Source organism: Amblyomma americanum, chromosome 1, assembly GCF_052857255.1.
Source record: "Amblyomma americanum isolate KBUSLIRL-KWMA chromosome 1, ASM5285725v1, whole genome shotgun sequence".
Classification (NCBI taxonomy): domain Eukaryota; kingdom Metazoa; phylum Arthropoda; class Arachnida; order Ixodida; family Ixodidae; genus Amblyomma; species Amblyomma americanum.
The window spans coordinates 302185533-302194802 of record NC_135497.1 but is presented as its reverse complement, the minus strand read 5'-3'; the positions used below and the strand labels follow the sequence as shown (position 1 = coordinate 302194802).

General features: G+C 49.9%; 1 pseudogene; it reads left to right on the top strand.

The window, feature by feature from the left end:
• Positions 1-1762: 1762 nt before the first annotated feature.
• On the top strand, positions 1763-9049 carry LOC144119696 (uncharacterized; annotated as a pseudogene).
• Positions 9050-9270: the final 221 nt, after the last annotated feature.

Below are 9270 nucleotides of genomic sequence, written 5' to 3'. Positions count from 1 at the left end.
ACGCATTCGGTTCGTCTGTGACGCCTTTCTGCGCGCCGACAAATAGCACGTGGGTGGTCTAATTCGACATCAAATTCGATGCGCACTCTAGTTGAAGTGAGGAAGCCTCTAGCAGCCTTCATTGCTGTTGCTATAATGACCTCCAAACTGGAAGTGAGGGCCTGTTTGCACGCCTCTTCCATTTGAGTTTTAAATGCCGTCCAATCGATGTGCGCGTGTTTAGCTGGGCCGCACACCCCAAGACCTGGAATCTTCAGGTAGGTGGGTATGTGGTCAATCCCGTGGGTCTCCACACTACAAAACCACTGGACACGGCGGCGCAGAGACCGCGAAGCTAGCGTCAAGTCTAGGCAACTGCGGTATGAACTGCCTCGCAGGTATGTCGGGCTGCCGTCATTCATTACGCAAAGTTCCATTTCTGAAGCAAATAAGGCCAGATTCCTCCCTCTGGCGTGGACTATAGGACTTCCCCACAGGTGGTGGTGGGCGTTGAAATCTCCGCTAAGAATTCAGGGAGCCCGGGATTCCTTCATAATTGTCTTCAACCTCTCGCTGTCCAATTAAGAGGAAAGGGAGACATACGCCGCAATCAGGGTCAACACACGTACTGATTGTCATTGTGGAGTTGAACTGGTCAGCAAACGTACGTTATGTCGGTGAGGATGTAGACCGGAACTTTGCTGCGCTCGCCTCAGGTCGGAGCAAGGAAGAGCTCGTACCCGGAAAGCCTGATTGCTTGGGATAAGTTAGTTTCAGAGATGACTAATATCGGGAAGTAGTTGTTGAAAACATATTGCCGAAAACTTGCGATTCGTGACTTTAGGCCTCTTGAGTTCCACTGTAAGACCGCAGCGCCCCTGACTTGCTCCCGAAACGTGGGAAGCTGGCCAGCCGTTCTGTTTTAAATATTTTGTAGTGCTGGAACCAGAGAGTCCAGCACCAGTAAGACGCTTCGGGCGGTAGACGTTTGCAGGGCCTGTATAAGAGGGAGAATGGCGTTGACAACCGTCCGGAGGATCACGACGGCTTGACGATCTTCCTCTGGGAGCCCTTCTCTCACGACAGTGAGCTCGCGCGATGGGAGCTTGCGCTGAGGAGGCTCAGCAGGACGTAACGGCGGAAGCGCTAACACGAAGACGTCTGATTATCCTTGGCGATATTTCGCGGACTGGACACACTTGTACGTGGCGGCACGGGAGGAGGTTGAGAAGGAGGTGCCGTGGGCGCGTCGATGTGGTTGCTTTTTGCAATAGACTTTCTTGAGTTCTTCTTGCGGCGTTAACGCCTTTTCCGAACAGTCGCGGCAGCTTCACTGTGCGTAAAATTGTCCCGAACCATTTGCTTTAGAACGGCACGCTCACTTTTTAAGCGCGAACAATTCTTAGATGAGGCGTCATGAGGCCCGTTGCAGTTGGAACACTTAAGCACTTGCGCATTACAGGACTCAGCGCTGTGAGCTCCGGCACAACGAGAGCACACTCCCGTGTTGGGGGGCGCTGCGAGCGCGCGACGTGAGCAGACGTGTGTCTCTTCGGCTCCGCCGATATTCGGCTGGGGCCGCGTCCCAAATCATTCTACCCCGGCAAACTTGGCGTCAAACGAGCCGGAAAACGAGGCGGAACACCTGGACTCCGAATTCGTTCAGGTAGGCCGATTTTCTCTAAATTTACGGCCGTTTTTCGACCGACCACGTCGGCGCTGTCGTTAAGCCTAACGGCGTCGCCAACGCCTGGCCTGGTGGAATTGGCCCTCCGAGGAGAAGATGGCGACTTCCGCGCAAGAAGTGCGCGGCTACGACCCTGAGGCGATGTTGTGGACCTCGGTGCCCACCACCGGAGATTCAAATTCGACGGTTACTCCTAAAATTCGGAGTCAAGCTTTGCTTCAAGCGGCTGCACGCCGCTCCCAAGATAAAGCCCAGATGGCGGCGTTCGGCGCCGCCCCGGCCGCCGGTTCGTCGGTCGGAAACGTGAACGCTCCCGCGACGCGCGCCACGGGAAGCAAGGACAAGGCGTTCTCGAAGTGGAAGCCGCGTCCAATGCCCAAACCGACACCTGAAGACTATGTCATAGTTATAAAGCCCAGAGAAAGCGTTTCTCTTCACGAGGCGTTCACAGAAACCGGCTACGGCACTGCCATTTCAGCGTACCTCGGGTTGAAACGGGCCCGCGCCATCTCCGTTCTTCCCTCACGAGAGCAAAACCTCATCATTGTGCATACCCCGGACATCGAGGCGGCCGACCAGCTTATCGGGGACTTCGCAGTAAATTCCGACAATGGGTCGATCCCGCTTCGGGGTTACCTAAGACAAGACGGCGGTAGCATGTGCCACGGCGTGATCGTGGTCCGTAACTCGGACACCACGGAAACTCTTAAAGACCGAGTGTGCTGGCGCGCCGGCACCATCCTGGAAATCCGGAAGTTCGGGACATCCAACAAAGCACGCATCACTTTCGCGGGTAAGGAGAAGCCCCGTTACGTACATTATGACAACATGGTCGTCTCTGTGAGAAACTACTACAAAACTATCCCGGTGTGCGGCAAGTGTGGGGTCGTCGGGCATCGCGCTGATGCGTGTCCAAACCGGCGATCGAACACCTGCGGACTCTGCGGATTCCAAGCTCCGCTAGTGGAGGGGGTGCGGGCTCCTCACAACTGTGTTCCCCGGTGTTCTCTGTGCGGTGGCTCCCATGGCACCAACTCTCGTGACTGTGCAGCATAATTCCGCACACCCAAGACGAAAAAGAAAAAAACGGCGTCCAAGAACAAAAGGCGCTGTCTTGCGCCTCCCGGCGATCAGCATGGCCAGGAAATCTCCAACACCGAGAACCCACCTACCGGAGGTGCTGCAAAACAACCATCCAAGGTGTCGCCACCACACGGCGGACTGGCGAAACAGTCGACAGAAACGCGCGGTGATACCAGGGCCTGGGTCAACGCAGTCAAAAATGGCCACCAGGTGAGCGGTTTGGGTGGGGCTGCTTTTCTCTCCTCTCTTTCCACTCCTTTTCCAAGGGCGCATAGCGCCGAGCAAGATCAAATAGCTGCACTCAGGGCCCAAAATGAGATGCTGCTAAAGAAAATTAACGAATTGGAATCTAAAATCAACCAGTCTTCTTCTCCAATGACTCCAATGACAATTAGGGGTTTCCTGTTTGCTATTCTCATGGCTATATTTAAGCAAGTCGCAAATATTGTCTTTGTTTGCTGAGGCCTGCTGTATATATTTAGGATGAAGACGCTCCCTCTGTTCTTTTTCCAGCTGATGCACTCGACCGGAACTGCGATTACTTCCTTGTTTTGAACCTCAGGCTGTATGGCCGCTGTATTACTTTTGACCAGTATGATAACTCTGCTTTTCCTTCCCAGACCGTCATCGAAGGTCTTGTACCCGGAGAGTTTTGCAGGTCCACTTGTTTCTTGCAGAGCTTTTGCCATCGGTGCCTGATTTCTGGTTGTCATGAATTGTTGTACTATTTATGGCCTTCTTATTCTTAAAGCTTCTACAGTTTACTGCCATATCACGGATTCCTTATTGCTCCTGTCCATGATTATCTACAGGGGGTCCTAGCCTTGCTATGATATACTCCTCGAAAGCTTGGAGTTTGGCCGTGTGCTTTGTTAGTCTGAAGTCCACGATCTTTGCGATCTTCTGCTCCATCTTGGAGAACATTTCTGTTATCTTTTCCATAAATCTTTCTTGATCATCTATGGTTACGTATCCAGCTTGTCCCTCCTCTTTCGTTGCCTTTCTCTTTGGCGGCCTGGCTTGTTCCACCACCATGCCATCCTCCCTGGGGGTCAAAGGTACTTGAACAGTGGGTGGTTTCACTTTTCTTTCTCCACCTTCTTTCAAGGTCTTCGCCTCGATTCTCAGCTTGTTGTTTTCCTCTCTGAGGGTCCTTAGGTCTTGTTTCAATATCCTCATTTCTTCCTTCATTACGCTGACCACGTCTTGCACGGCAGCGGTGGTGTCTCCCGGCTTGCTTGCGTTCTGGTTTTTTACGATAAAAGCGAAGGTCACGCCATTGTTTCCATGAAGCATGTTTTCATTTGCTATCCACCTCATGAAATCGTTTTAGTTTTTCATGCTGGTGTTATATGTGCTACATTTCACTTCTCACAGCATCTTTCTTTTCCAGTTATATAATAAACATTGATCTGCGCTTTTTGAATGAACCCTCGTTTATTCAAGGAATATCACTAAGTGATGTTGACCCTACCGACGAACAAACGCACTGAGAATAAGACAGAGCACTCATGAATCAAGGAATAAGAAATACAGACTACCTGCTGGGAATGGGAAGTTATATCGTGGGGACGCAAATTTTCTGGCGCTTTTATTTTTTGTTCACTGATTTCAAGTACTGAAATTCACGAAGCTCATTCGAAGCTTTCGTCCCTGGATTAAAACTAGCAGAGATTTCCGGGCGCATAAGAATGCACGCCCGCAACTGGTTCTCGTCGCCGTAATTCGTGGTACGACATAGTATGCAATAGGCATTCCTCGCTACTTTCTGCACGTTTCTCTGAGTGGAAATCGGCCGTATTTCGAAGGAGGCGAAATGCAAAGACGTCCGGGTAGTGTGCGATGTCAGTGCGCGTTGAAGAACCCCATGTGGCCTAAATTAATCCGGCGCACTGCTCTACTGCGCCTCTCGTAATTCACGTATCGCTTCTGTAGTAAACACCACAATTTACATCTTTCTTTACTGCCATCCCCACCGTCACCACCTGCGAGACTCTGCTTCAAATATTCCTGTACACTGTTATTTTACGCTCGTGATCTGCACATTATATTATCATTTAGAACGCGGCTTTATGATTTTTTTATTTCGAACATCAAAGCTATGTTTAGGGATATAACAGAAACGTTAAAAATATCCCAATGCTTTGCATCTGGACATTTTAGCGTGGCTCATTTTGAAATGTCAGCGTTTCAGATCTCTCGTAGGCGAGTCTTCATCCCTCTGAAGATCTGGGCCCAAAGTGGTGCTAGAGAGCCACACTACAGGATCCAGAAGCAAGCCCCTCAGCCTGCATATTTTCGACAAAGGCTGTATGCACACCTTCGATATTAAATAAGACTGCGGGCGCACTTTAGTTTGCGGCGCCGGCGTGTTCGCTGTAAAACTGAGAGGGAGAGAAATACTTCATTACAGGTAAAATAAAGGCGCTGTATGCACTTTGCCGCCAAGTGGTAAAGAGCCTACTGCTCGGCGTGAGCCGCCGCAGCCCCGCCCACCAGTGGGAAAAGGGACGATTGGGGGCAGGCACATGCCTCAACCGTCCCATCGCAAGCCTACCTTCATTAGGAAGCGTCGTCTCGCGGAGGCTGTAGCTGGCCAAGTCCAGAGCAAGCGTTTTGCGTCACACAGCTCAAGCGCAGCACCACAATGGGGACAGTCGTAAGTTAGTTTTAAGCGTTTGTCACGCCACCGATGACGCACAGAGGGAGTCAGGGCCGCTCCTTCCCGAATCTTGCGCACGGGTACCTCCTCCTCCTCCCGACTGAGACTACGGGGGAGAGGGTACGAACACAGAGCAATTAGAGCGCGTCTTCACTGACGCAAAGCTTTTTTCTCGGAAACATGGGACAGGAACGGATCTGGGGGAAGAGGGGAAAGTGCCAGATGTCTGATGTGTCAAGGTGTGTGTTTGTATCCTCATGAATATTATGCGTATCGTGATTATGCCCGCGAATCCAGTGTATACGCACAGGACAGGAGTATTATTTGTAGAGTTGGTGTATGGATTGTTTAATTTGCAATGTGCGCCGGTCAGCTTTGAGCGGCTATACGCGGGCAAGGGAATAAGTGTAAATGTGGACAATATCGAAAGTGGGTACGAGCGGAAGGGAAGCCATTGCACTGTGTATCGCTTGAAGCTCTAAGGCAAGGCGAGCGCAAGTATCCGCTCTATATGTAGCGCGGGAGTTCAGATGAGGATGGGAGGGACTGTAAAGCTGCGGTAACTCCCTGCAGTGCTATATGTTTTGCATCGGTGTATATTGCACCCTGGAAATATATGCGCGGCTAATATCGGCGGCGAAGCAGAGAGGCGATTTTCTGTGAGTTGACAGGTTGACCAACGAGGAAGAGTCTATAAACGATGAAGCTGAAGCGACATCTTGTGCGCTCTATTCGCCTCACGCTGGTCGATGGTACCCGCTTAATGTAAATTGTGTTAAATTGAGCGTAGTCTTGCACAATGGGTATGGGTGTAATACGATGGAGATAAGTTAAGGAGCGCATAACCTCCTGATTTATTGCTTCAAGGGAACCTTGCTGTCGACGTATGAGGCGATGAAATTTGGCCTGGTACACTATTGGCAGCTTGAGAATAGAGCGCACAAGCTGACGAGCAGCATCAGAACGTGTTCCGCCTAAGCGTATAGCTATGCATCCAATCTGACCGAGAGTAGCGGGAGGCAACTTACGGGTCGTGTTTAGCCACCGATCCCCAGTCCCGGATGTATAAAGTATAAGACCTAGAACACACACACTTTCTACTTAGCAGTTCATACAGGGAGGACGTTAAGATTTCTCCCAACCGATTGTCCATCTGAAGGAAGTGTATAAACCGACCGACTTTCAATCGCAGCGGCACTCCCTCTCGGTGATGTGCTCAGCCTTACCTTTCGTCTATAGTGTTCTGTCGCTCTGTCTTTTTGCGATTTGTTTCGTGGCGTTTCCTAAAAGCTTTGTAAATATTTAGTTCATCTCAACAGAATGTATTTTCAACGTAATAAACACCATGAAAATATGTGGCGATGGCGTAGTGGTCTGAAGCAGCGGCCAGCGGAACGGAGTTTAGTGCCGCTGCTCGTTAGGATCCCTTTCCCCCAGCTATGAAGTTTTCCTTCGCTAGTGTCTTACAAATGTTCGATGCCGTCTTTCCGCGGCAGTAAGGCTCTTATGCTCTCTCTTAAGATAAAAAAAATATTCAGGTTGCTTGAAGACTTAACGGTTCACAAAATACCGCATTTGGACTGAATAATGCACGATTACGTCACTAACTCCTTGACTCTGGACTGAACGACTCCCATGGATTTGTGATTGTAGAGAATTGACCAAATCTACCGCAGTAGAAGTCTAATATGATGCATTGGTACCCAAACTTACATCACATGATATATCAACCGAAGTAAGCTAGTTCAGGTCAAGGAAAAGCAATGAAAGTCAAGATACACCATGCAAAATCAGGACTAATGGGGCTAGCGCACGATAATTCGTGGTTAACCCCAAGGTAAACCACCCGTAATTTTTTGCTCGCATGTCTACGCATTACCCGAACGCAGAATGTCAATTCCCTACTATGACTGCAAGAAATTTGGTTCATAAAATAGGCGCGCGATTAGCTGGTCACACGTCTATCCTCAAAAATTAAACCAAGAGATGTTCCCGTTCAGGTGTCCAACGATATACGAGACAGATACTGCGCCATTTCGCTTCCCCAAAAAACAATTATTATTATTATTATTATTATTATTATTATTATTATTATTATTATTATTATTATTATTATTATTATTATTATTATTATTATGTTCCCGTTATTTGCAGAGCAGCTCAACTTTTCCTTTTGTAGCACCTTGTACAAGGCCGAGCCAGAGATTATTCAGACCAAGGTGGTTAAGCTGCTGCATTATTTCCATAGTAAAACTACAATGTTTGGCTTTGCCCGCCCATTACGGCACCGCTTTCCGATTCCGCAATCCAGCGAAAATAGAAAGATACGGCTCTACTGAACTCCTCAACGTATGAATGGAAATATCCAACACTAGTGCCGCCAAAAGGCTTTGATTGGACAGTGGAATTTCGCAGAAGCATTTTTTTGCGCTGCAGCCAGTTCTTTGAAACCTCAATGAGCTGAAATCGAACTTCAGTTCGGGAAGCAATGCTTAGAATTTGGCAATTCAACAGCCTTAAATGTATAATATCTACATGTTTTTCTATACTCTCTGATGCTCAGACAGACTCGGAGCTGATATTGCAAATTCTGACTGTGATACCACGGTTCCCGTTGGACCGGCGGCTACCCGCACGGCCCGACCAGACCAGCGCCTCAATGTTAGCACATTATACAGGGTGTTCCACCTAAAACTTAACACAAATATTAAAAACAGGCTTTTTGAGTTAGAAGAGCTCTTTTTTCGGCATAGCATTGTCAGTGGTGTAGTAAATCACGGCTACGGAGAAGGCGTGCGGCTCCCCGTCTTTCCTATTCGCCTCGTGCATCTCCAGACTGCAGAAACTGCGTCTTCCCAGGGAACCTTCTCCCTAATAACTAGCGCTTTAGAACGGGAATCCATAACACGCTGCAGAGACAAAAAGTATTAGCTTTGAGAATACGGCCGAAGGGTATTTACACTCGGCGGCGGCGGCTTCGGCCAGTCGAAGGAGTTGCAGCTAGGTCTCCGGGCCGGAGCTCTGTAGTAAGGCCTCCCATTGGTCTTTGGTAGTAAGGCCTCCCATGTGTCGTCCCTCCAGAGGGCATGAAGACATTCCCCTAGTATATGGTCCAAGGTGGCCCCAAGTTCGAAGTTTGCGCATTTTTCTGAAAATTGACCTCGGCACATAAGACTCAATAGGGCCGGGTTTGGAGATGTGCAAGTTTGTAACTGGAGGCAGCGATGGCTTGGTATCTGATTAAGGATCTATCCGCTGGAGGAAGTTTAGCTAATGGCCTACCACCACACCCACTTCCATCTGTTGGCCTGGACTGCAAGGAGCGCAGCCTCCTCCTGAGAGACAGGGTGCCAGGGTGGGCTTACCACAACACCGGCTCCCGCCTCTTTCGCCTTGGTTTCACCGCCTCCCTTTGGTGCACACTCTGCAGTGACCCAGCGGAGACAGCCCAGCATCTCCTATGTGAGTGCCCTGCCTTCGTGCCTGCCAGCACCATCATGGAGGCGGCTTATCGCTCCTTGGGCCTCCCCAGCTGTTCAGTGGAACACCTTCTGTTCCCAAGCGGCCACCATCCTGCCAAGGCCTTCCGGCACCTCCTCTCCTTCCAGGAGGCCACAGGCCTCTCTGGACGCCTCTAGGCCTGAGGGGGAAGCACATGCCAACTGGCTTAATAATTGCGGCTGCGCGCCTACCTTCTCCTTTCAATTTTCTCCCCCTCCCCCACCTCGTTCTATGACACGCTGGCAGCGGGCATGGAGGCTAGCCCTCCTGTACACATGCCCGTGTACACCCTCGCACTTTTCATCCTTCCATCATCCACAGAAGAAGAAGGGTTTGAATGTTCCAACACTGAAGCTGC